Here is a 27,490-nt window from a genome sequence, read left to right as displayed (position 1 = left end):
CATCAATAGGAAACAAACCATAGAGATAGAACTTGTAACTACTTGACTGTGTCAAGTTTCAAGGAGCTAGCACAAACCGTGTTTGATTTAGAGTTCCAACTACATGTATCCGTATAGCAGAAAACAGAGTGAAAGCTAAAATTTAAAACTGTTACTGCCAATGAATGGTTTAACCTAGAAGAACGAAATTTGGTGAGCCAAGTGGGATTGGCTTACTGATCATTACCTGAAAGTGTCATCAATTGGGTGAAAAAATGTGTGCTGAGATTTCAGGAAACTCGTAGTTTTTTGGAAGATTGGCAACCCCTTTCCATGAAAGTGATTTGCGCAAGTCTCTGCTTAGGGCTACATCAATAGGAAACAAACCATAGAGATAGAAGTTGGAACTACTTTATTGTGTCAAGTTTCAAAGAGCTAGGTCAAACCGAGTTTGATTTAGAGTTCCAACTACATGTATCCGTATAGGAGAAAACAGTGAAACCTAAAAATTAAAACTGTTACTGTCAACGAGCTGTTTAACCTAGAAGAATGAAATTTGGTGAGCCAAGTGGGACTGGGGTACTGATCAACCTGAAAGTGTCATCAAGATTGGGTGAAAAAATGTGTGCTGAGATTTCAGGAAACTCGTAGTTTTTGGAAGCTTGGCAACCCCTTTCCATGAAAGTGATTTGCGCAAGTCTCCTTAGGGCTACATCAATAGGAAACAAACCATAGAGCTAGAACTTGGAACTACTTGATTGTGTCAAGTTTAAAAGAGCTAGCACAAACCGTCTTTGATTTAGAGTTCTAACTACATGTATCCATATAGGAGAAAACAGAGTGAAACCTAAAAATTAAAACTGTTACTGCCAACGAACGGTTTAATCTAGAACAATGAAATTTGATGAGCCAAGTGGGATTGGGGTACTGATCATTACCTGAAAGTGTCATCAAGATTAGGTGAAGAAATATGTGCTGAGAATTCAGGAAACTCGTTGTTTTTGGAAACCTTGGCAACCCCTTTTTATGAATGTGATTTGCACCAGTCTCTGCTTAGGGCTACATCAATAGGAAACAAACCATAGAGATAGAACTTGGAACTACTTGATTGTTCAAGTTTCAAAGAGCTAGCACAAACCGCCTTTGATTTAGAGTTCCAACTACATGTATCCATATAGGAGAAAACAGAGTGAAACCTAAAAATTTAAACTGTTACTGCCAACGAACGGTTTAACCTAGAACAACGAAATTTGGTGAGCCAAGTGGGATTGTGGTACTGATCATTACCTGAAAGTGTCATCAAGATTGGTGAAAAAAATGTGTGATGAGATTTCAGGAAACTCGTAGTTTTTTGGAAGATTGGCTACCCCTTTCCATGAAAGTGATTTGCGCCAGATTGTGCTTAGGCCTACATCAATAGGAAACAAACCATAGAGCTAGAACTTGGAACTACTTGAATGTGTCCAGTTTGCAAGAGCTAGCACAAACCGTATTTGATTTAGATTTCCAACTACATGTATCCGTATAGGAGAAAACAGAGTGAAACCTAAAAATTAAAACTGTTACTGCCAACGAAAGGTTTAACCTAGAAGAACGAAATTTGGTGAGCCAAGTGGGATTGGGGTACTGATGATTACCTGAAAGTGTCATCAAGATTGGGTGAAAAAATGTGTGCTGAGGTTTCAGGAAACTCGTATTTTTTTGGAAGTTTGGCAACCCATTTTCATGAAAGTGATTTGCGCCAGTCTCTGCTTAGGGCTACATCAATAGGAAACAGACCATAGAGATATAACTTGGAACTACTTGATTGTGTCAAGTTTCAAAGAGCTAGCACAAACCCTGTTTGATTTAGAGTTCCAACTACATGTATCCATATAGGAGAAAACAGAGTGAAACCTAAAAATTAAAACTGTTACTGCCAACGAACGGTTTAACCTAGAAGAACGAAATTTGGTGAGCCAAGTGGGATTGGTGTACTGATCATTACCTGAAAGTGTCATCAAGATTGGGTGAAAAAATGTGTGCTGAGATTTCACGAAACTCGTAGTTTTTTGGAAGCTTGGCAACCCCTTTCCATGAAAGCGATTTGCTCCAGTCTCTGCTTACTGCTACATCAATAGGAAACAAACCATAGAGATAGAACTTGGAACTACTTGATTGTGTCAAGTTTCAAAGAGCTAGCACAAACCGTGTTTGATTTACAGTTCCAACTACAGGTATCCATATAGGAGAAAACAGAGTGAAACCTAAAAATTAAAACTGTTACTGCCAACGATCGTTTTAATCTAGAAGAACGAAATTTGGTGAGCCAAGTGGGATTGGGTACTGATCATTACCTGAAAGTGTCATCAAATTGGGCGAAAAAATGTTTGCTGATATTTCACGAAACTCGTAGTTTTTTGGAAGCTTCGCATCCCCTTTCCATGAAAGTGATTTGCGCCAGTCTCTGCTTAGGGCTACATCAATAGGAAACAAACCATAGAGATAGAACTTGGAACTACTTTATTGTGTGAAGTTTCAAAGAGCTAGCACAAACCGTGTTTGATTTAGAGTTCCAACTACATGTATCCATATAGGAGAAAACAGAGTGAAACCTAAAAATTAAAACTGTTACTGCCAACGAACAGTTTAACCTACAAGAACGAAATTTGGTGAGTCAAGTGGCATTGGGGTACTGATCATTACCTGAAAGTGTCATGAAACTGGGTGAAAAAATGTGTGCTGAGATTTCAGGAAACTCGTAGTTTTGGAAGCTTGGCAACCCCTTTCCATGAAAGTGATTTGCGCCAGTCTCTGCTTAGGGCTACATCAATAGGAAACAAACCATAGAGATAGAACTTGGAACTACTTGATTGTGACAAGTTTCAAAGAGCTAGCACAAACCGTGTTTGATTTAGAGTTCCAAATACATGAATCCATAAAGGAGAAAACAGAGTTAAACCTAAAAATTTAAACTGTTACTGCCAACGATCGGTTTAACCTAGAAGAACGAAATTTGGTGAGCCAAGTGGGATTGGGGTACTGATCATTACCTGAAAGTGTCATCAAGAATGGGTAAAAAATGTGTGCTGAGATTTCAGGAAACTCATAGTTTTTTGAAAGCTTGGCAACCCCTTTCCATGAAAGTGATTTGCGCCAGTCTCTGCTTAGGGCTACATCAATAGGAAGCAAACCATAGAGATAGAACTTGGAACTACTTTATTGTGTCAAGTTTCAAAGAGCTAGCACAAACCGTGTTTGATTTACAGTTCCAACTACATGTATCCATATAGGAGAAAACAGAGTGAAACCTAAAAATTAAAACTTTTACTGCCAACGAACGGTTCAACCTAGAAGAACGAAATTTGGTGAGCCAAGTGGGATTGGGGTACTGATCATTACCTGAAAGTGTCATGAAGATTGGGTGAAAAAATGTGTGCTGAGATTTCAGGAAACTCATAGTTTTTTGGAAGCTTGGCAACCCCTTTCCATGAAAGGGATTTGCGCCAGTGTCTGCTTAGGGCTACATCAATAGGAAACATAGAATAGAGATAGAAATTGGAACTACTGAATTGTGTCAAGTTTCAAAGAGCTAGCACAATCCGTGTTTGATTTAGAGTTCCAACTACATGTATCCATATAGGAGAAAACAGAGTGAAACCTAAAAATTAAAACTGTTACAGCCAAAGATCAGTTTAACCTAGAAGAACAAAATTTGGATTGAAAAGTTGGATTGGGGTACTGATCATTACCTGAAAGTGTCATCAAGATTGGGTGAAAAAATGTGTGCTGAGATTTCAGGAAACTCGTAGTTTTTTGGAAGCTTGGCAACCCCTTTCCATGAAAGGGATTCGCACCAGTGTCTGCTTAGGGCTACATCAATAGGAAACAAACCATAGAGATAGAACTTGGAACTACTTGATTGTGTCAAGTTTCAAAGAGCTAGCACAAACCGTGTTTGATTTAGAGTTCCAACTACATGAATCCATAAAAGAGAAAACAGAGTGAAACCTAAAAATTTAAACTGTTACTGTCAACGATCGGTTTAACCTAGAAGAACGAAATTTGGTGAGCCAAGTGGGATTGGGTACTGATCATTACCTGAAAGTGTCATCAAGATTGGGTGAAAAAATGTGTGCTGAGATTTCACGAAACTCGTAGTTTTTCGGAAGCTTGGCAACCCCTTTACATGAAAGTGATTTGCGCCAGTCTCTGCTTAGGGCTACATCAATAGGAAACAAAGAATATAGATAGAACTTGGAACTACTTTATTGTGTCAAGTTTCAAAGAGCTAGCACAAACCGTGTTTGATTTAGAGTTCCAACTACATGTATCCATATAGGAGAAAACAGAGTGAAACTTAAAAATTAAAACTATTACTGCCAACGAACGGTTTAACCTAGAAGAACGAAATTTGGTGAGCCAAGTGGGAGTGGGGTACTGATCATTACCTGAAAGTGTCATCAATATTGGGTGAAAAAATGTGTGATGAGATTTCAGGAAACTCGTAGTTTTTTGGAAGCTTGGCAACCCCTTTCCATGAAAGTGATTTGTGCCAGTCTCTGCTTAGGGCTACATCAGTAGGAAACAAACCACAGAGATAGAAGTTGGAACTAATTTATTGTGTCAAATTTCAAAGAGCTAGGTCAAACTGAGTTTGATTTAGAGTTCCAACTACATGTATCCATATAGGAGAAAACAGAGTGAAACCTAAAAATTAAAACTGTTACTGCCAACGAACGGTTTAACCTAGAAGAATGAAATTTGGTGAGCCAAGTGGGATTTGGGTACTGATCATTACCTGAAAGTGTCATCAAGATTGGGTGAAAAAATGTATGCTGAGATTTCACGAAACTCGTAGTTTTTTGGAAGCTTGGTAACCCCTTTCCATGAAAGTGATTTGCGCCAGTCTCTGCTTAGGGCTACATCAATAGGAAAAAGACCGTAGAGAAAGAATTTAAATCTACTTTATTGTGTCAAGTTTCAAAAGCTAGCACAAACTGTGTTTGATTTTGAGTTCCAACTACATTTATCTGTATAGGAGAAAACAGTGAAACCGAAAAATTAAAACTGTTACTGCAAACGAACGGTTTAATCTAGAAGAACATAATTTGGTGAGCCAAGTGGGATTGGGGTACTGATCATTACCTGAAAGTGTCATGAAGATTGGGTGAAAAAATGTGTGCTGAGATTTCAGGAAACGCGTAGTTTTTGGAAGCTTGGCAACCCCTTTCAATGAAAGTGATTTGCGCCAGTCTCTGCTTAGGGCTACATCAATAGGAAACAGACCATAGAGATATAACTTGGAACTACTTGATTGTGTCAAGTTTCAAAGAGCTAGCACAAACCGTGTTTGATTTAGAGTTCCAACTAAATGTATCCATGTAGGAGAAAACAGAGTGAAACCTAAAAATTAAAACTGTTACTCCCAACGAACGGTTTAACCTAGAAGAACGAAATTTGGTGAGTCAAGTGGGATTGGGGTACTGATCATTACCTGAATGTGTCATCAAGATTGGGTGAAAAAATGTGTGCTGAGATTTCACGAAACTCGTAGTTTTTTGTAAGCTTGGCAACCCCTTTCCATGAAAGTGATTTGCGCCAGTCTCTGCTTAGGGCTACATCAATAGGAAACAAACGATAGAGATAGAAGTTGGAACTACTTGATTGTGTCAAGTTTCAAAGAGCTAGCACAAACCGTGTTTGATTTAGAGTTCCAACTACATGTATCCGTATAGCAGAAAACAGAGTGAAAGCTAAAATTTAAACTGTTACTGCCAACGAACGGTTTAAACTAGAAGAACGAAATTTGGTGAGCCAAGTGGGATTGGGGTACTAATCATTACCTGAAAGAGTCCTCAACATTGGTGAAAAAATGTGTGATGAGATTTCAGGAAACTCATAGTTTTTTGGAAGATTGGCAACCCCTTTCCATGAAAGTGATTTGCGCCAGTCTCTGCTTAGAGCTACATCAATAGGGAACAAACCATAGAGATAGAACTTGGAACTACTTGACTGGGTCAAGTTTCAAAGAGCTAGCACAAACCGTGTTTGATTTAGAATTCCAACTTCATGTATCAATATAGGAGAAAACAGAGTGAAACCTAAAAATTAAAACTGTTACTGCCAACGAACGGTTTAACCTAGAAGAACGAAATTTGGTGAGCCAAGTGGGATTGGTGTACTGATCATTACCTGAAAGTGTCATCAAGATTGGGTGAAAAAATGTGTGCTGAGATTTCACGAAACTCGTAGTTTTTTGGAAGCTTGGCAACCCCTTTCCATGAAAGCGATTTGCTCCAGTCTCTGCTTACTGCTACATCAATAGGAAACAAACCATAGAGATAGAACTTGGAACTACTTGATTGTGTCAAGTTTCAAAGAGCTAGCACAAACCGTGTTTGATTTACAGTTCCAACTACAGGTATCCATATAGGAGAAAACAGAGTGAAACCTAAAAATTAAAACTGTTACTGCCAATGATCGTTTTAATCTAGAAGAACGAAATTTGGTGAGCCAAGTGGGATTGGGTACTGATCATTACCTGAAAGTGTCATCAAATTGGGCGAAAAAATGTTTGCTGATATTTCACGAAACTCGTAGTTTTTTGGAAGCTTCGCATCCCCTTTCCATGAAAGTGATTTGCGCCAGTCTCTGCTTAGGGCTACATCAATAGGAAACAAACCATAGAGATAGAACTTGGAACTACTTTATTGTGTGAAGTTTCAAAGAGCTAGCACAAACCGTGTTTGATTTAGAGTTCCAACTACATGTATCCATATAGGAGAAAACAGAGTGAAACCTAAAAATTAAAACTGTTACTGCCAACGAACAGTTTAACCTACAAGAACGAAATTTGGTGAGTCAAGTGGCATTGGGGTACTGATCATTACCTGAAAGTGTCATGAAACTGGGTGAAAAAATGTGTGCTGAGATTTCAGGAAACTCGTAGTTTTGGAAGCTTGGCAACCCCTTTCCATGAAAGTGATTTGCGCCAGTCTCTGCTTAGGGCTACATCAATAGGAAACAAACCATAGAGATAGAACTTGGAACTACTTGACTGTGTCAAGTTTCAAAGAGCTAACACAAACCGTGTTTGATTTAGAGTTCCAAATACATGAATCCATAAAGGAGAAAACAGAGTTAAACCTAAAAATTTAAACTGTTACTGCCAACGATCGGTTTAACCTAGAAGAACGAAATTTGGTGAGCCAAGTGGGATTGGGGTACTGATCATTACCTGAAAGTGTCATCAAGAATGGGTAAAAAATGTGTGCTGAGATTTCAGGAAACTCATAGTTTTTTGAAAGCTTGGCAACCCCTTTCCATGAAAGTGATTTGCGCCAGTCTCTGCTTAGGGCTACATCAATAGGAAGCAAACCATAGAGATAGAACTTGGAACTACTTTATTGTGTCAAGTTTCAAAGAGCTAGCACAAACCGTGTTTGATTTACAGTTCCAACTACATGTATCCATATAGGAGAAAACAGAGTGAAACCTAAAAATTAAAACTTTTACTGCCAACGAACGGTTCAACCTAGAAGAACGAAATTTGGTGAGCCAAGTGGGATTGGGGTACTGATCATTACCTGAAAGTGTCATGAAGATTGGGTGAAAAAATGTGTGCTGAGATTTCAGGAAACTCATAGTTTTTTGGAAGCTTGGCAACCCCTTTCCATGAAAGGGATTTGCGCCAGTGTCTGCTTAGGGCTACATCAATAGGAAACATAGAATAGAGATAGAAATTGGAACTACTGAATTGTGTCAAGTTTCAAAGAGCTAGCACAATCCGTGTTTGATTTAGAGTTCCAACTACATGTATCCATATAGGAGAAAACAGAGTGAAACCTAAAAATTAAAACTGTTACAGCCAAAGATCAGTTTAACCTAGAAGAACAAAATTTGGATTGAAAAGTTGGATTGGGGTACTGATCATTACCTGAAAGTGTCATCAAGATTGGGTGAAAAAATGTGTGCTGAGATTTCAGGAAACTCGTAGTTTTTTGGAAGCTTGGCAACCCCTTTCCATGAAAGGGATTCGCACCAGTGTCTGCTTAGGGCTACATCAATAGGAAACAAACCATAGAGATAGAACTTGGAACTACTTGATTGTGTCAAGTTTCAAAGAGCTAGCACAAACCGTGTTTGATTTAGAGTTCCAACTACATGAATCCATAAAAGAGAAAACAGAGTGAAACCTAAAAATTTAAACTGTTACTGTCAACGATCGGTTTAACCTAGAAGAACGAAATTTGGTGAGCCAAGTGGGATTGGGTACTGATCATTACCTGAAAGTGTCATCAAGATTGGGTGAAAAAATGTGTGCTGAGATTTCACGAAACTCGTAGTTTTTCGGAAGCTTGGCAACCCCTTTACATGAAAGTGATTTGCGCCAGTCTCTGCTTAGGGCTACATCAATAGGAAACAAAGAATATAGATAGAACTTGGAACTACTTTATTGTGTCAAGTTTCAAAGAGCTAGCACAAACCGTGTTTGATTTAGAGTTCCAACTACATGTATCCATATAGGAGAAAACAGAGTGAAACTTAAAAATTAAAACTATTACTGCCAACGAACGGTTTAACCTAGAAGAATGAAATTTGGGGAGCCAAGTGGGAGTGGGGTACTGATCATTACCTGAAAGTGTCATCAATATTGGGTGAAAAAATGTGTGATGAGATTTCAGGAAACTCATAGTTTTTTGGAAGCTTGGCAACCCCTTTCCATGAAAGTGATTTGTGCCAGTCTCTGCTTAGGGCTACATCAGTAGGAAACAAACCACAGAGATAGAAGTTGGAACTAATTTATTGTGTCAAATTTCAAAGAGCTAGGTCAAACTGAGTTTGATTTAGAGTTCCAACTACATGTATCCATATAGGAGAAAACAGAGTGAAACCTAAAAATTAAAACTGTTACTGCCAACGAACGGTTTAACCTAGAAGAATGAAATTTGGTGAGCCAAGTGGGATTTGGGTACTGATCATTACCTGAAAGTGTCATCAAGATTGGGTGAAAAAATGTATGCTGAGATTTCACGAAACTCGTAGTTTTTTGGAAGCTTGGTAACCCCTTTCCATGAAAGTGATTTGCGCCAGTCTCTGCTTAGGGCTACATCAATAGGAAAAAGACCGTAGAGAAAGAATTTAAATCTACTTTATTGTGTCAAGTTTCAAAAGCTAGCACAAACTGTGTTTGATTTTGAGTTCCAACTACATTTATCTGTATAGGAGAAAACAGTGAAACCGAAAAATTAAAACTGTTACTGCAAACGAACGGTTTAATCTAGAAGAACATAATTTGGTGAGCCAAGTGGGATTGGGGTACTGATCATTACCTGAAAGTGTTATAAAGATTGGGTGAAAAAATGTGTGCTGAGATTTCAGGAAACTCGTAGTTTTTGGAAGCTTGGCAACCCCTTTCAATGAAAGTGATTTGCGCCAGTCTCTGCTTAGGGCTACATCAATAGGAAACAGACCATAGAGATATAACTTGGAACTACTTGATTGTGTCAAGTTTCAAAGAGCTAGCACAAACCGTGTTTGATTTAGAGTTCCAACTAAATGTATCCATGTAGGAGAAAACAGAGTGAAACCTAAAAATTAAAACTGTTACTGCCAACGAACGGTTTAACCTAGAAGAACGAAATTTGGTGAGTCAAGTGGGATTGGGGTACTGATCATTACCTGAATGTGTCATCAAGATTGGGTGAAAAAATGTGTGCTGAGATTTCACGAAACTCGTAGTTTTTGGTAAGCTTGGCAACCCCTTTCCATGAAAGTGATTTGCGCCAGTCTCTGCTTAGGGCTACATCAATAGGAAACAAACGATAGAGATAGAAGTTGGAACTACTTGATTGTGTCAAGTTTCAAAGAGCTAGCACAAACCGTGTTTGATTTAGAGTTCCAACTACATGTATCCGTATAGCAGAAAACAGAGTGAAAGCTAAAATTTAAACTGTTACTGCCAACGAACGGTTTAAACTAGAAGAACGAAATTTGGTGAGCCAAGTGGGATTGGGGTACTAATCATTACCTGAAAGAGTCCTCAACATTGGTGAAAAAATGTGTGATGAGATTTCAGGAAACTCGTAGTTTTTTGGAAGATTGGCAACCCCTTTCCATGAAAGTGATTTGCGCCAGTCTCTGCTTAGAGCTACATCAATAGGGAACAAACCATAGAGATAGAACTTGGAACTACTTGACTGGGTCAAGTTTCAAAGAGCTAGCACAAACCGTGTTTGATTTAGAATTCCAACTTCATGTATCAATATAGGAGAAAACAGAGTGAAACCTAAAAATTAAAACTGTTACTGCCAACAAACTTTTTAACCTAGAAGAACAAAGTTTTGTGTGCCAAAGTTATTGGGGTACTGATCATTACACGAAAGTGTCAAAAAGATTGGGTGAAAAAATGTTTGCTGAGATTTCAGGAAACTCGTAGTTTTTTGAAGCTTGGCAACCCCTTTCCATGAAAGTGATTTGCGCTAGTCTCTGCTTAGGGCTACATCAATAGGAAACAAACCATAGAGATAGAACTTGGAACTACTTGATTGTGTCAAGTTTCAAAGGGCTAGCACAAACCGTGTTTGATTTAGAGGTCCAACTACATGTATCCATGTAGGAGAAAACAGAGTGAAACCTAAAAATTAAAACTGTTACTGCCAACGAACGGTTTAACCTAGAAGAACGAAATTTGGTGAGCCAAGTGGGATTGGGGTACTGATCATTACCTGAAAGTGTCATCAAGATTGGGTGAAAAAATGTGTGCTGAGATTTCACGAAACTCGTAGTTTTTTGGAAGCTTGGCAACCCCTTTCCATGAAAGTGATTTGCGCCAGTCTCTGCTTAGGTCTACATCAATAGGAAACAAACCATAGAGATAGAACTTGGAACTACTTGATTGTGTCAAGATTCAAAGAGCTTGCACAAACCCTGTTTGATTTAGAGTTCCAACTACATGTATCCATATAAGAAAACAGAGTGAAACCTAAAAATTAAAACTGTTACTGCCAACGAATGGTTTAACCTAGAAGAACAAAATTTGGTGAGCCAAGTGGGATTGGGGTACTTATGATTTCCTGAAAGTGTCATCAAGATTGGGTGAAAAAATGTGTGCTCAGATTTCAGGCAACTCGTAGTTTTTGGAAGCTTGGCAACCCCTTTCCATGAAAGTGATTTGCGCCAGTCTCTGCTTAGGGCTACATCAATAGGAAACAAACCATAGAGATAGAACTTGGAACTACTTGACTGTGTCAAGTTTCAAGGAGCTAGCACAAACCGTGTTGATTTAGAGTTCCAACTGCCTGTATCCATATAGGAGAAAACAGTGAAACCTAAAAATTAAAACTGTTACTGACAACGAACGGTTTAACCTAGAAGAACGAAATTTGGTGAGCCAAGTGGGATTGGGGTACTGATCAATACCTGAAAGTGTCATCAAGATTGGGTGAAAAAATGTGTGCTGAGATTTCAGGAAACTCGTAGTTTTTAGAAGCTTGGCAACCCCTTTCCATGAAAGTGATTTGCGCAAGTCTCTGCTTAGGGCTACATCAATATGTAACAGGCCATAAAGATAGAACTTGGATCTACTTTATTGTGTCTAGTTTCAAAGAGCTAGCACAAACCGTGTTTGATTTAGAGTTCCAACTACATATATCCATATAGAAGAAAACAGAGTGAAACCTAAAAATTAAAACTGTTACTGCAAACGATCGTTTAACCTAGAAGAATGAAATTTGGTGAGCCAAGTGGGATTGGGGTACTGATCATTACCTGAAAGTGTCATCAATATTGGGTGAAAAAATGTGTGCTGAGATTTCTGGAAACTCGTAGTTTTTTGGAAGCTTGGCAACCCCTTTCCATGTAAGTGATTTGCGCCAGTCTCTGCTGAGGGCTACATCAATAGGAAACAAACCATAGAGATAGAACTTGTAACTACTTGACTGTGTCAAGTTTCAAGGAGCTAGCACAAACCGTGTTTGATTTAGAGTTCCAACTACATGTATCCGTATAGCAGAAAACAGAGTGAAAGCTAAAATTTAAAACTGTTACTGCCAATGAATGGTTTAACCTAGAAGAACGAAATTTGGTGAGCCAAGTGGGATTGGCTTACTGATCATTACCTGAAAGTGTCATCAATTGGGTGAAAAAATGTGTGCTGAGATTTCAGGAAACTCGTAGTTTTTTGGAAGATTGGCAACCCCTTTCCATGAAAGTGATTTGCGCAAGTCTCTGCTTAGGGCTACATCAATAGGAAACAAACCATAGAGATAGAAGTTGGAACTACTTTATTGTGTCAAGTTTCAAAGAGCTAGGTCAAACCGAGTTTGATTTAGAGTTCCAACTACATGTATCCGTATAGGAGAAAACAGTGAAACCTAAAAATTAAAACTGTTACTGTCAACGAGCTGTTTAACCTAGAAGAATGAAATTTGGTGAGCCAAGTGGGACTGGGGTACTGATCAACCTGAAAGTGTCATCAAGATTGGGTGAAAAAATGTGTGCTGAGATTTCAGGAAACTCGTAGTTTTTGGAAGCTTGGCAACCCCTTTCCATGAAAGTGATTTGCGCAAGTCTCCTTAGGGCTACATCAATAGGAAACAAACCATAGAGCTAGAACTTGGAACTACTTGATTGTGTCAAGTTTAAAAGAGCTAGCACAAACCGTCTTTGATTTAGAGTTCTAACTACATGTATCCATATAGGAGAAAACAGAGTGAAACCTAAAAATTAAAACTGTTACTGCCAACGAACGGTTTAATCTAGAGCAATGAAATTTGATGAGCCAAGTGGGATTGGGGTACTGATCATTACCTGAAAGTGTCATCAAGATTAGGTGAAGAAATATGTGCTGAGAATTCAGGAAACTCGTTGTTTTTGGAAACCTTGGCAACCCCTTTTTATGAATGTGATTTGCACCAGTCTCTGCTTAGGGCTACATCAATAGGAAACAAACCATAGAGATAGAACTTGGAACTACTTGATTGTTCAAGTTTCAAAGAGCTAGCACAAACCGCCTTTGATTTAGAGTTCCAACTACATGTATCCATATAGGAGAAAACAGAGTGAAACCTAAAAATTAAAACTGATACTGCCAACGAACGGTTTAACCTAGAACAACGAAATTTGGTGAGCCAAGTGGGATTGTGGTACTGATCATTACCTGAAAGTGTCATCAAGATTGGTGAAAAAAATGTGTGATGAGATTTCAGGAAACTCGTAGTTTTTTGGAAGATTGGCTACCCCTTTCCATGAAAGTGATTTGCGCCAGATTATGCATAGGCCTACATCAATAGGAAACAAACCATAGAGCTAGAACTTGGAACTACTTGAATGTGTCCAGTTTGCAAGAGCTAGCACAAACCGTATTTGATTTAGATTTCCAACTACATGTATCCGTATAGGAGAAAACAGAGTGAAACCTAAAAATTAAAACTGTTACTGCCAACGAAAGGTTTAACCTAGAAGAACGAAATTTGGTGAGCCAAGTGGGATTGGGGTACTGATGATTACCTGAAAGTGTCATCAAGATTGGGTGAAAAAATGTGTGCTGAGGTTTCAGGAAACTCGTATTTTTTTGGAAGCTTGGCAACCCATTTTCATGAAAGTGATTTGCGCTAGTCTCTGCTTAGGGCTACATCAATAGGAAACAGACCATAGAGATATAACTTGGAACTACTTGATTGTGTCAAGTTTCAAAGAGCTAGCACAAACCCTGTTTGATTTAGAGTTCCAACTACATGTATCCATATAGGAGAAAACAGAGTGAAACCTAAAAATTAAAACTGTTACTGCCAACGAACGGTTTAACCTAGAAGAACGAAATTTGGTGAGCCAAGTGGGATTGGTGTACTGATCATTACCTGAAAGTGTCATCAAGATTGGGTGAAAAAATGTGTGCTGAGATTTCACGAAACTCGTAGTTTTTTGGAAGCTTGGCAACCCCTTTCCATGAAAGCGATTTGCTCCAGTCTCTGCTTACTGCTACATCAATAGGAAACAAACCATAGAGATAGAACTTGGAACTACTTGATTGTGTCAAGTTTCAAAGAGCTAGCACAAACCGTGTTTGATTTACAGTTCCAACTACAGGTATCCATATAGGAGAAAACAGAGTGAAACCTAAAAATTAAAACTGTTACTGCCAACGATCGTTTTAATCTAGAAGAACGAAATTTTGTGAGCCAAGTGGGATTGGGTACTGATCATTACCTGAAAGTGTCATCAAATTGGGCGAAAAAATGTTTGCTGATATTTCACGAAACTCGTAGTTTTTTGGAAGATTCGCATCCCCTTTCCATGAAAGTGATTTGCGCCAGTCTCTGCTTAGGGCTACATCAATAGGAAACAAACCATAGAGATAGAACTTGGAACTACTTTATTGTGTGAAGTTTCAAAGAGCTAGCACAAACCGTGTTTGATTTAGAGTACCAACTACATGTATCCATATAGGAGAAAACAGAGTGAAACCTAAAAATTAAAACTGTTACTGCCAACGAACAGTTTAACCTACAAGAACGAAATTTGGTGAGTCAAGTGGCATTGGGGTACTGATCATTACCTGAAAGTGTCATGAAACTGGGTGAAAAAATATGTGCTGAGATTTCAGGAAACTCGTAGTTTTGGAAGCTTGGCAACCCCTTTCCATGAAAGTGATTTGCGCCAGTCTCTGCTTAGGGCTACATCAATAGGAAACAAACCATAGAGATAGAACTTGGAACTACTTGACTGTGTCAAGTTTCAAAGAGCTAACACAAACCGTGTTTGATTTAGAGTTCCAAATACATGAATCCATAAAGGAGAAAACAGAGTTAAACCTAAAAATTTAAACTGTTACTGCCAACGATCGGTTTAACCTAGAAGAACGAAATTTGGTGAGCCAAGTGGGATTGGGGTACTGATCATTACCTGAAAGTGTCATCAAGAATGGGTAAAAAATGTGTGCTGAGATTTCAGGAAACTCATAGTTTTTTGAAAGCTTGGCAACCCCTTTCCATGAAAGTGATTTGCGCCAGTCTCTGCTTAGGGCTACATCAATAGGAAGCAAACCATAGAGATAGAACTTGGAACTACTTTATTGTGTCAAGTTTCAAAGAGCTAGCACAAACCGTGTTTGATTTACAGTTCCAACTACAGGTATCCATATAGGAGAAAACAGAGTGAAACCTAAAAATTAAAACTGTTACTGCCAACGATCGTTTTAATCTAGAAGAACGAAATTTTGTGAGCCAAGTGGGATTGGGTACTGATCATTACCTGAAAGTGTCATCAAATTGGGCGAAAAAATGTTTGCTGATATTTCACGAAACTCGTAGTTTTTTGGAAGCTTCGCATTCCCTTTCCATGAAAGTGATTTGCGCCAGTCTCTGCTTAGGGCTACATCAATAGGAAACAAACCATAGAGATAGAACTTGGAACTACTTTATTGTGTGAAGTTTCAAAGAGCTAGCACAAACCGTGTTTGATTTAGAGTTCCAACTACATGTATCCATATAGGAGAAAACAGAGTGAAACCTAAAAATTAAAACTGTTACTGCCAACGAACAGTTTAACCTACAAGAACGAAATTTGGTGAGTCAAGTGGCATTGGGGTACTGATCATTACCTGAAAGTGTCATGAAACTGGGTGAAAAAATGTGTGCTGAGATTTCAGGAAACTCGTAGTTTTGGAAGCTTGGCAACCCCTTTCCATGAAAGTGATTTGCGCCAGTCTCTGCTTAGGGCTACATCAATAGGAAACAAACCATAGAGATAGAACTTGGAACTACTTGACTGTGTCAAGTTTCAAAGAGCTAACACAAACCGTGTTTGATTTAGAGTTCCAAATACATGAATCCATAAAGGAGAAAACAGAGTTAAACCTAAAAATTTAAACTGTTACTGCCAACGATCGGTTTAACCTAGAAGAACGAAATTTGGTGAGCCAAGTGGGATTGGGGTACTGATCATTACCTGAAAGTGTCATCAAGAATGGGTAAAAAATGTGTGCTGAGATTTCAGGAAACTCATAGTTTTTTGAAAGCTTGGCAACCCCTTTCCATGAAAGTGATTTGCGCCAGTCTCTGCTTAGGGCTACATCAATAGGAAGCAAACCATAGAGATAGAACTTGGAACTACTTTATTGTGTCAAGTTTCAAAGAGCTAGCACAAACCGTGTTTGATTTACAGTTCCAACTACATGTATCCATATAGGAGAAAACAGAGTGAAACCTAAAAATTAAAACTTTTACTGCCAACGAACGGTTCAACCTAGAAGAACGAAATTTGGTGAGCCAAGTGGGATTGGGGTACTGATCATTACCTGAAAGTGTCATGAAGATTGGGTGAAAAAATGTGTGCTGAGATTTCAGGAAACTCATAGTTTTTTGGAAGCTTGGCAACCCCTTTCCATGAAAGGGATTTGCGTCAGTGTCTGCTTAGGGCTACATCAATAGGAAACATAGAATAGAGATAGAAATTGGAACTACTGAATTGTGTCAAGTTTCAAAGAGCTAGCACAATCCGTGTTTGATTTAGAGTTCCAACTACAAGTATCCATATAGGAGAAAACAGAGTGAAACCTAAAAATTAAAACTGTTACAGCCAAAGATCAGTTTAACCTAGAAGAACAAAATTTGGATTGAAAAGTTGGATTGGGGTACTGATCATTACCTGAAAGTGTCATCAAGATTGGGTGAAAAAATGTGTGCTGAGATTTCAGGAAACTCGTAGTTTTTTGGAAGCTTGGCAACCCCTTTCCATGAAAGGGATTCGCACCAGTGTCTTCTTAGGGCTACATCAATAGGAAACAAACCATAGAGATAGAACTTGGAACTACTTGATTGTGTCAAGTTTCAAAGAGCTAGCACAAACCGTGTTTGATTTAGAGTTCCAACTACATGAATCCATAAAAGAGAAAACAGAGTGAAACCTAAAAATTTAAACTGTTACTGTCAACGATCGGTTTAACCTAGAAGAACGAAATTTGGTGAGCCAAGTGGGATTGGGTACTGATCATTACCTGAAAGTGTCATCAAGATTGGGTGAAAAAATGTGTGCTGAGATTTCACGAAACTCGTAGTTTTTCGGAAGCTTGGCAACCCCTTTACATGAAAGTGATTTGCGCCAGTCTCTGCTTAGGGCTACATCAATAGGAAACAAAGAATATAGATAGAACTTGGAACTACTTTATTGTGTCAAGTTTCAAAGTGCTAGCACAATCCGTGTTTGATTTAGAGTTCCAACTACATGTATCCATATAGGAGAAAACAGAGTGAAACCTAAAATTAAAACTGTTACTGCCAAAGATCAGTTTAACCTAGAAGAACGAAATTTGGTGAGCCAAGTTGGATTGGGGTACTGATCATTACCTGAAAGTGTCATCAAGTTTGGGTGAAAAAATGTGTGCTGAGATTTCAGGAAACTCGTAGTTTTTTGGAAGCTTGGCAACCCCTTTCCATGAAAGTGATTTGCGCCAGTCTCTGCTTAGTGCTACATCAAAAGAAAACAAATCATAAAGATAGAACTTGGAACTACTTTATTGTGACAAGTTTCAAGGAGCTAGCACAAACCGTGTTTGATTTAGAGTTCCAACTACATGTATCCATATAGGAGAAAACAGAGTGAAACCTAAAAATTAAAACTGTTACTGTCAAAGATCGGTTTAACCTAGAAGAACGAAATTTGGTGGGAAAAGTTGGACTGGGGTACTGATCATTACCTGAATGTGTCATCAAGATTGGGTGAAAAAATGTGTGCTGAGATTTCACGAAACTCGTAGTTTTTTGGAAGCTTGGCAACCATTTCCATGAAAGCGATTTGCTCCAGTCTCTGCTTAGGGCTACATCAATAGGAAACAAACCATAGAGATAGAACTTGGAACTACTTGATTGTGTCAAGTTTCAAAGAGCTAGCACAAACCGTGTTTGATTTAGAGTTCCAACTACATGTATCCATATAGGAGAAAACAGAGTGAAACCTAAAAATTAAAACTGTTTCTGCCAAAAATCGGTTTAACCTAGAAGAACAAAATTTGGTGAGAAAAGTGGGATTGGGGTACTGATCATTACCTGAAAGTGTCATCAAGATTGGGTGAAAAAATGTGTGCTGAGATTTCAGGAAACTCGTAGTTTTTTGGAAGCTTGGCAACCCCTTTCCATGTAAGGGATTTGTGCCAGTGTCTGCTTAGGGCTACATCAATAGGAAACAAAGAATAGAGATAGAATTGGAACTACTTTATTGTGTCAAGTTTCAAAGAGCTAGCACAAACCGTGTTTAATTTAGAGTTCCAACTACATGTATCCATATAGGAGAAAACAGAGTGAAACCTAAAAATTAAAACTGTTCCTGCCAACGAACGGTTTAATCTAGAAGAACGAAATTTGGTGAGCCAAGTGGGATTGGGGTACTGATCATTAACTGAAAGTGTCATCAATATTGGGTGAAAAAATGTGTGCTGATATTTCAGGAAACTTGTAGTTTTTTGGAAGCTTGGCAACCCCTTTCCATGAAAGTGATTTGCGCCAATCTCTGCTTACAGCTACATCAATAGGATACAAACCATAGAGAAAGAACTTGGAACTACTTTATTGCGTCAAGTTTCAAAGAGCTAGCACAAACCGTGTTTGATTTAGAGTTCCAACTACATGTATCCATATAGGAGAAAACAGAGTGAAACCTAAAAATTAAAACTGTTACTGCCAAAGATCAGTTTAACCTAGAAGAACGAAATTTGGTGAGCCAAGTTGGATTGGGGTACTGATCATTACCTGAAAGTGTCATCAAGTTTGGGTGAAAAAATGTGTGCTGAGATTTCAGGAAACTCGTAGTTTTTTGGAAGCTTGGCAACCCCTTTCCATGAAAGTGATTTGCGCCAGTCTCTGCTTAGTGCTACATCAAAAGGAAACAAATCATAAAGATAGAACTTGGAACTACTTTATTGTGACAAGTTTCAAGGAGCTAGCACAAACCGTGTTTGATTTAGAGTTCCAACTACATGTATCCATATAGGAGAAAACAGCGTGAAACCTAAAAATTAAAACTGTTACTGTCAAAGATCGGTTTAACCTAGAAGAACGAAATTTGGTGGGAAAAGTTGGACTGGGGTACTGATCATTACCTGAATGTGTCATCAAGATTGGGTGAAAAAATGTGTGCTGAGATTTCACGAAACTCGTAGTTTTTTGGAAGCTTGGCAACCCCTTTCCATGAAAGCGATTTGCTCCAGTCTCTGCTTAGGGCTACATCAATAGGAAACAAACCATAGAGATAGAACTTGGAACTACTTGATTGTGTCAAGTTTCAAAGAGCTAGCACAAACCGTGTTTGATTTAGAGTTCCAACTACATGTATCCATATAGGAGAAAACAGAGTGAAACCTAAAAATTAAAACTGTTACTGCCAAAAATCGGTTTAACCTAGAAGAACAAAATTTGGTGAGAAAAGTGGGATTGGGGTACTGATCATTACCTGAAAGTGTCATCAAGATTGGGTGAAAAAATGTGTGCTGAGATTTCAGGAAACTCGTAGTTTTTTGGAAGCTTGGCAACCCCTTTCCATGTAAGGGATTTGTGCCAGTGTCTGCTTAGGGCTACATCAATAGGAAACAAAGAATAGAGATAGAACTTGGAACTACTTTATTGTGTCAAGTTTCAAAGAGCTAGCACAAACCGTGTTTAATTTAGAGTTCCAACTACATGTATCCATATAGGAGAAAACAGAGTGAAACCTAAAAATTAAAACTGTTCCTGCCAACGAACGGTTTAATCTAGAAGAACGAAATTTGGTGAGCCAAGTGGGATTGGGGACTGATCATTAACTGAAAGTGTCATCAATATTTGGTGAAAAAATGTGTGCTGATATTTCAGGAAACTCGTAGTTTTTTGGAAGCTTGGCAACCCCTTTCCATGAAAGTGATTTGCGCCAATCTCTGCTTAGAGCTACATCAATAGGATACAAACCATAGAGAAAGAACTTGGAACTACTTTATTGCGTCAAGTTTCAAAGAGCTAGCACAAACCGTGTTTGATTTAGAGTTCCAACTACAGGTATCCACATAGGAGAAAAGAGAGTGAAACCTAAAAATTAAAACTCTTACTGCCAACGATCGTTTTAACCTAGAAGAACAAAATTTGGTGAGCCAAGTGGGATTGGGGTACTGATCATTACATGAAAATGTCATCAATATTGGGTGAAAAAATGTGTGCAGAGATTTCAGGAAACTCGTAGTTTTTGGAAGCTTGGCAACCCCTTTCCATGAAAGTGATTTGCGCCAGTCTCTGCTTAGGGCTACATCAATAGGAAACAAACCATAGAGATAGAACATGGAACTACTTGACTGTGTCAAGTTTCAAAGAGCTAGCACAAACCGTGTTTGATTTAGAGTTCCAACTACATGAATCCATAAAGGAGACAACAGAGTGAAACCTAAAAATTTAAACTGTTACTGCCAACGATCGGTTTAACCTAGAAGAACGAAATTTGGTGAGCCAAGTGGGATTGGGGTACTGATCATTACCTGAAAGTGTCATCAAGTTTGGGTGAAAAAATGTGTGCTGAGACTTCACGAAACTCATATTTTTTTGGAAACTTGGCAACCCCTTTCCTTGAAACTGATTTGCGCCAGTCTCTGCTTAGGGCTACATCAATAGGAAACAACCATAAAGATAGAACTTGGAACTATTTTATTGTGACAAGTTTCAAGGAGCTAGCACAAACCGTGTTTGATTTAGAGTTCCAACTACATGTATCCATATAGGAGAAAACAGAGTGAAACCTAAAAATTAAAACTGTTACTGCCAACGATCGGTTGAATCAGGAAGAACGAAATTTGGTGAGCCAAGTGGGATTGGGGTACTGATCATTACCTGAAAGTGTCATCAAGATTGGGTGAAAAAATGTGTGCTAAGATTTCAGGAAACTCGTAGTTTTTTTGGAAGCTTGGCAACCCCTTTCCATGAAAGTGATTTGTGCCAGTCTCTGCTTAGGGCTACAACAATAGGTAACAAAACATAGAGATAGAACTTGGAACTACTTTATTGTGTCAAGTTTCAAAGAGCTAGCTCAAACCGTGTTTGATTTAGAGTTCCAACTACATGTATCCATATAGGAGACAACAGAGTGAAACCTAAAATTTTAAACTGTTACTGACAATGAACGTTTTAAACTAGAACAACGAAATATGGTGAGCCAAGTGGGATTGGGGTACTGATCATTACCTGAAAGTGTCATCAAGATTGGGTGAAAAAATGTGTGCTGTGATTTCACGAAACTCGTAGTTTTTTGGAAGCTTGGCAACCACTTTCCATGAAAGTGATTTGCGCCAGTCTCTGCTTAGGGCTACATCAATAGAAAACAAACCATAGAGATAGAACTTGTAACTACTAGATTGTGTCAATATTCAAAGAGCTTGCACAAACCGTGTTTGATTTAGAGTTCCAACTACATGTATCCATATAGGAGAAACAGAGTGAAACCTAAAAATTAAAACTGGAACTGGGAACCTACGGTTTAACCTAGAACAACGAAATTTGGTGACCCAAGTCGGATTGGCTTACTGATCATTACCTGAAAGTGTCATCAAGATTGTTTGAAAAAATGTGTACTGAGATTTCAGGAAACTCGTAGTTTTCTTGAAGCTTGGCAACCCCTTTCCATGAAAGTGATTTGCGCCAGTCTCTGCTTAGGGCTACATCAATAAGAAACAAAAAATAGAGATAGAACTTGGAATTACTTGATTGTGTCAAGTTTCAAAGAGCTAGCACAAACCTTGTTTGATTTAGAGTTCCAACTACATGTATCCATATAGGAGAAGACAGAGTGAAACCTAAAAATTAAAACTGTTACTGCCAACGAACGGTTCAACCTAGAAGAACGAAATTTGGTGAGCCAAGTGGGAATGGGGTACTGATCATTACCTGAAAGTGTCATGAATATTGGGTGAAAAATGTGTGCTGAGATTTCAGGAAACGCGTAGTTTTTTGGAAGCTTGGCAACCCCTTTCCATGAAAGTGATTTGTCCCAGTCTCTGCTTAGGGCTACATCAATAGGAAACAAACCATAGAGATAGAACTTGGAACTACATTATTGTGTCAAGTTTCAAAGAGCTAGCACAAACCTTGTTTGATTTAGAGTTCCAACTACATGTATCCATATAGGAGAAAACAAAGTGAAACCTAAAAATTCAAACTGTTACTGCCAACGAATGGTTTAACCTAGAAAAACGAAATTTGGTGAGCCAAGTGGGATTGGGGTACTGATGATTACCTGAAAGTGTCATCAAGATTGGGTGAAAATATGTGTGCTGAGATTTCAGGAAACTCGTAGTTTTTTGGAAGCTTGGCAACCCCTTTCAATGAAAGTGATTTGCGCCAGTCTCTGCTTAGGGCTAGATCAATAGGAAAGAAACCATAGAGATAGAACTTGGCACTACTTGATTGTGTCAAGTTTCAAAGAGCTAGCACAAACCGTGTTTGATTTAGAGTTCCAAATACATGTATCCATATAAGAGAAAACAGAGTGAAACCTAAAATTTAAAACTGTTACTGCCAACGAACGGTTTAACCTAGAAGAACGAAATTTGGTGAGCCAAGTGGGATTGGCTTACTGATCATTACCTGAAACTGTCATCAAGATTGTGTGAAAAAATGTGTGCTGAGATTTCAGGAAACCTGTAGTTTTTTGGAAGCTTGGCAAGCCCTTTCCATGAAAGTGATTTGTGCCAGTCTCTGCTTAGGGCTACATCAATTGGAAACAAACCATAGAGATAGAACTTGGAACTACTTTATTGTGTCAAGTTGCAAAGAGCTAGCACAAACCGTGTTTGATTTAGAGTTCCAACTACATGTACCCTTATAGGAGACAACAGAGTGAAACCTAAAATTTTAAACTGTTACTGACAATGAACGGTTTAAGCTAGAACAACGAAATATGGTGAGCCACGTGGGATTGGGGTCCTGATCATTACCTGAAAGTGTCATCAAGATTGGGTGAAAAAATGTATGCTGAGATTTCATGAAACTCGTAGTTTTTTGGAAGCTTGGCAACCCCTTTCCATGAAAGTGATTTGTGCAAGTCTCTGCTTAGGGCTACATCAATAGGAAACAAACCATAGAGATAGATCTTGGAACTACTTTATTTTGTCAAGTTGCAAAGAGCTAGTACAAACCGTGTTTGATTTAGAGTTCCAACTACGTGTATCCATATAGGAGAAAACAGAGTGAAAACTAAAAATTTAAACTGTTACTGCCAATGAACGGTTTAACCTAGAACAACGAAATATGCTGAGCCAAGCGGGATTCGGGTACTGATCATTACCAGAAAGTGATATCAAGATTGGGTGAAAAATTGTGTGCTGAGATTTCTAGGAAACTCGTAGTTTTTTGGAAGCTTGGCAACCCCTTTCCATGAAAGTGATTTGCGCCAGTCTCTGCTTAGGGCTTCATCAATAGGAAACAAACGATAGAGATAGAACTTGGAACTATTTATTGTGTCAAGTTGCAAAGAGCTAGCAAAAACCGTGTTTGATTTAGAGTTCCAACTACGTGTATCCATATAGGAGACAACAGAGTGACACCTAAAAATTTAAACTTTTACTGACAATAAACGGTTTAAACTAGAACAACGAAATATGGTGAGACAAGTGGGATTGGGGTACTGATCATTACCTGAAAGTGTCATCAAGATTGGGTGAAAAAATGTATGCTGAGATTTCATGAAACTCGTAGTTTTTTGGAAGCTTGGCAACCCCTTTCCATGAAAGTGATTTGTTCAAGTCTCTGCTTAGGGCTACATCAATAGGAAACAAACGATAGAGATAGATCTTGGAACTACTTTATTTTGTCAAGTTGCAAAGACCTAGCACAAACCGTGTTTGATTTAGAGTTCCAACTACGTGTATCCATATAAGAGAAAACAGAGTGAAACCTAAATATTTAAACTGTTACTGCCAATGAACGGTTTAACCTAGAACAACGAAATATGCTGAGCCAAGCGGGATTGGGGTACTGATCATTACCAGAAAGTGATATCAAGATTGGGTGAAAAATTGTGTGCTGAGTTTTCTAGGAAACTCGTAGTTTTTTGGAAGCTTGGCAACCCCTTTCCATGAAAGTGATTTGCGCCAGTCTCTGCTTAGTGCTACATCAATAGGAAACAAACCATAGAGATAGAACTTGGAACTACTTGATTGTGTCAAGTTGCAAAGAGCTTTCACAAACCTTGTTTGATTTAGAATTCCAACTACATGTATCCATATAGGAGAAAACAGAGTGAAACCTAAAAATTAAAACTGTTACTGCCAACGAATGATTTAATCTAGAAGAACAAAATTTGGTGAGCCAAGTGGGATTGGGGTACTGATCATTACCTGAAAGTGTCATCAAGATTGGGTGAAAAAATGTGTGCTGAGATTTCAGGAAACTCGTAGTTTTTTAGAAGCTTGGCAACCCCTTTCCATGAAAGCAATTTGCTCCAGCCTCTGCTTAGGGCTACATCAATAGGAAACAAACCATAGAGATAGAACTTAAATCTACTTTATTGTGTCAAGTTTCAAAGAGCTAGCACAAACCGTGTTTAATTTAGAGTTCCAACTACATGTATCCAAATAGGAGAAAACAAAGTGAAACCTAAAAATTAAAACTGTTACTGCCAACCTATGGTTTAATCTAGAACAACGAAATTTGGTGAGCCAAGTGGGATTGGGGTACTCATCATTACCTGAAAGTGTCATCAAGATTGGGTGAAAAAATGTGTGCTGAGATTTCAGGAAACTCGTAGTTTTTTGGAAGCTTGGCAACCTCTTTCCATGATAGTGATTTGCACCTGTATCTCCTTAGGGCTACATCAATAGGAAACAAACCATAGAGATAGAACTTGGAACAAATTGACTGTGTCAATTTTCAAAGAGCTAGAACAAACCGTGTTTGATTTAGAATTCCAAATTCATGTATCCATAGGAGAAAACAGAGTGAAACCTAAAAATAAAAACTGTTACTGCCAACAAACAGTTTAACCTAGAAGAACGAAATTTGGTGAGCCAAAGGGATTGGGGTACTGATCATTACCTGAAATTGTCATCAAGATTGGGTGAAAAAATGTGTGCTGAGATTTCAGGAAACTCGTAGTTTTTTGGAAGCTTGGCAACCCCTTTCCATGAAAGTGATTTGCGCCAGTCTGCTTTGGGCTACATCAATAGGAAACAAACCATAGAGATAGAACCTGGAACTACTTGATTGTGTCAAGTTTCAAAGCGTTAGCACAAACCATGTTTGATTTAGAGTTCCACATACATGTATCCATATACAAGAAAACAGAGTGAAACCTAAAAATTAAAACTAGTACTGCCAACGAACGGTTTAACCTAGAAGAACGAAATTTGGTGAGCCAAGTGGGATTGGGGTACTGATCATTACCTGAAAGTGTCATCAAGATTGGGTGAAAAAATATGTGCTGAGATTTCATGAAACTCGTAGTTTTTTGGAAGCTTGGCAACCCCTTTCCATGAAAGTGATTTGCGCCAGTCTCTGCTTAGGCCTACATCAATAGGAAACAAACCATAAAGATAGAACTTGGATGTACTTTATTGTGTCAAGTTTCAAAGTGCTAGTACAAACCGTGTTTGATTTAGAGTTCCAACTACATATATCCATATAGGAGAAAACAGAGTAAAACCTAAAAATTAAAACTGTTACTGCCAACGATCGGTTTAACCTAGAAGAACGAAATTTGGTGAGCCCAGTGGGATTGGGGTACTGATCATTACCTGAAAGTGTCATCAAGATTGGGTGAAAAAATGTGTACTGAGATTTCAGGAAACTCGTAGTTTTTTGGAAGCTTGGCAACCCCTTTCCATGAAAGTGATTTGCGCAAGTCTCTGCTTAGGGCTACATCAATAGGAAACAAACCATAGAGATAGAACTTGGAACTACTTGATTGTGTCAAGTTGCAAAGAGCTTGCACAAACCTTGTTTGATTTAGAGTTCCAAATACATGTATCCCTATAGGAGAAAACAGAGTGAAACCTAAAAATAAAAACTGTTACTGCCAACGAATGGTTTAATCTAGAAGAACAAAATTTGGTGAGCCAAGTGGGATTGGGTACTGATCATTACCTGAAAGTGTCATCAAGATTGGGTGAAAAAATGTGTGCTGAGATTTCAAGAAACTCGTAGTTTTTTGGAAGCTTGGCAACCCCTTTCCATGAAAGCGATTTGCTCCAGTCTCTGCTTAGGGCTACATCAATAGGAAACAAACCATAGTGATAGAACTTGGAACTAATTGATTGTGTCAAGTTTCAAAGAGCTAGCACAAACCGTGTTTGATTTAGAGTTCCAACTACATGTATCCATATAGGAGAAAACAGAGTGAAACTTAAAAATTAAAACTGTTACTGCCAACGAACGGTTTAACCTAGAAGAACGAAATTTGGTGAGCCAAGTGGGAGTGGGGTACTGATCATTACCTGAAAGGGTCATCAAGATTGGATGAAAAAATGTGTGCTGAGATTTCAGGAAACTCGTAGTTTTTTGGAAGCTTGGCAACCCCTTTCCATGAAAGTGATTTGCGCCAGTCTCTGCTGAGGGCTACATCAATAGGAAACAAACCATAGAGATAGAACTTGCAACTACTTGACTGTGTCAAGTTTCAAGGAGCTAGCACAAACCGTGTTTGATTTAGAATTCCAACTTCACGTATCCATATAGGAGAAAACAGAGTGAAACCTAAAAATTAAAACGGTTACTGCCAACGAATGGTTTAACCTAGAAGAACGAAATTTGGTGAGCCAAGTGGGATTGGCTTACTGATCATTACCTGAAAGTGTCATCAATTGGGTGAAAAAATGTGTGCTGAGATTTCAGGAAACTCATAGTTTTTTGAAAGATTGGCAACCCCTTTCCATGAAAGTGATTTGCGCCAGTCTCTGCTTAGGGCTACATCAGTAGGAAAAAACCATAGAGATAGAAGTTGGAACTAATTTATTGTGTCAAGTTTCAAAGAGCTAGGTCAAACCGAGTTTGATTTAGAGTTCCAACTACATGTATCCATATAGGAGAAAACAGAGTGAAACCTAAAAATTAAAACTGTTACTGCCAACGAACGGTTTAACCTAGAAGAATGAAATTTGGTGAGCCAAGTGGGATTGGGGTACTGATCATTACCTGAAAGTGTCATCAAGATTGGGTGAAAAAATGTATGCTGAGATTTCACGAAACTCGTAGTTTTTTGGAAGCTTGGTAACCCCTTTCCATGAAAGTGATTTGCGCCAGTCTCTGCTTAGAGCTACATCAATAGGGAACAAACCCTAGAGATAGAACTTGGAACTACTTGACTTGGTCAAGTTTCAAAGAGCTAGCACAAACCGTGTTTGATTTAGAATTCCAACTTCATGTATCAATATAGGAGAAAACAGAGTGAAACCTAAAAATTAAAACTGTTACTGCCAACAAACTTTTTAACCTAGAAGAACAAAGTTTTGTGTGCCAAAGGTATTGGGGTACTGATCATTACACGAAAGTGTCAACAAGATTGGGTGAAAAAATGTTTGCTGAGATTTCAG

This window comes from Spermophilus citellus (assembly GCF_964194105.1).
Source record: "Spermophilus citellus genome assembly, chromosome: 7".
Taxonomy (NCBI): domain Eukaryota; kingdom Metazoa; phylum Chordata; class Mammalia; order Rodentia; family Sciuridae; genus Spermophilus; species Spermophilus citellus.
Note: the sequence above shows the minus strand (reverse complement) of the source record.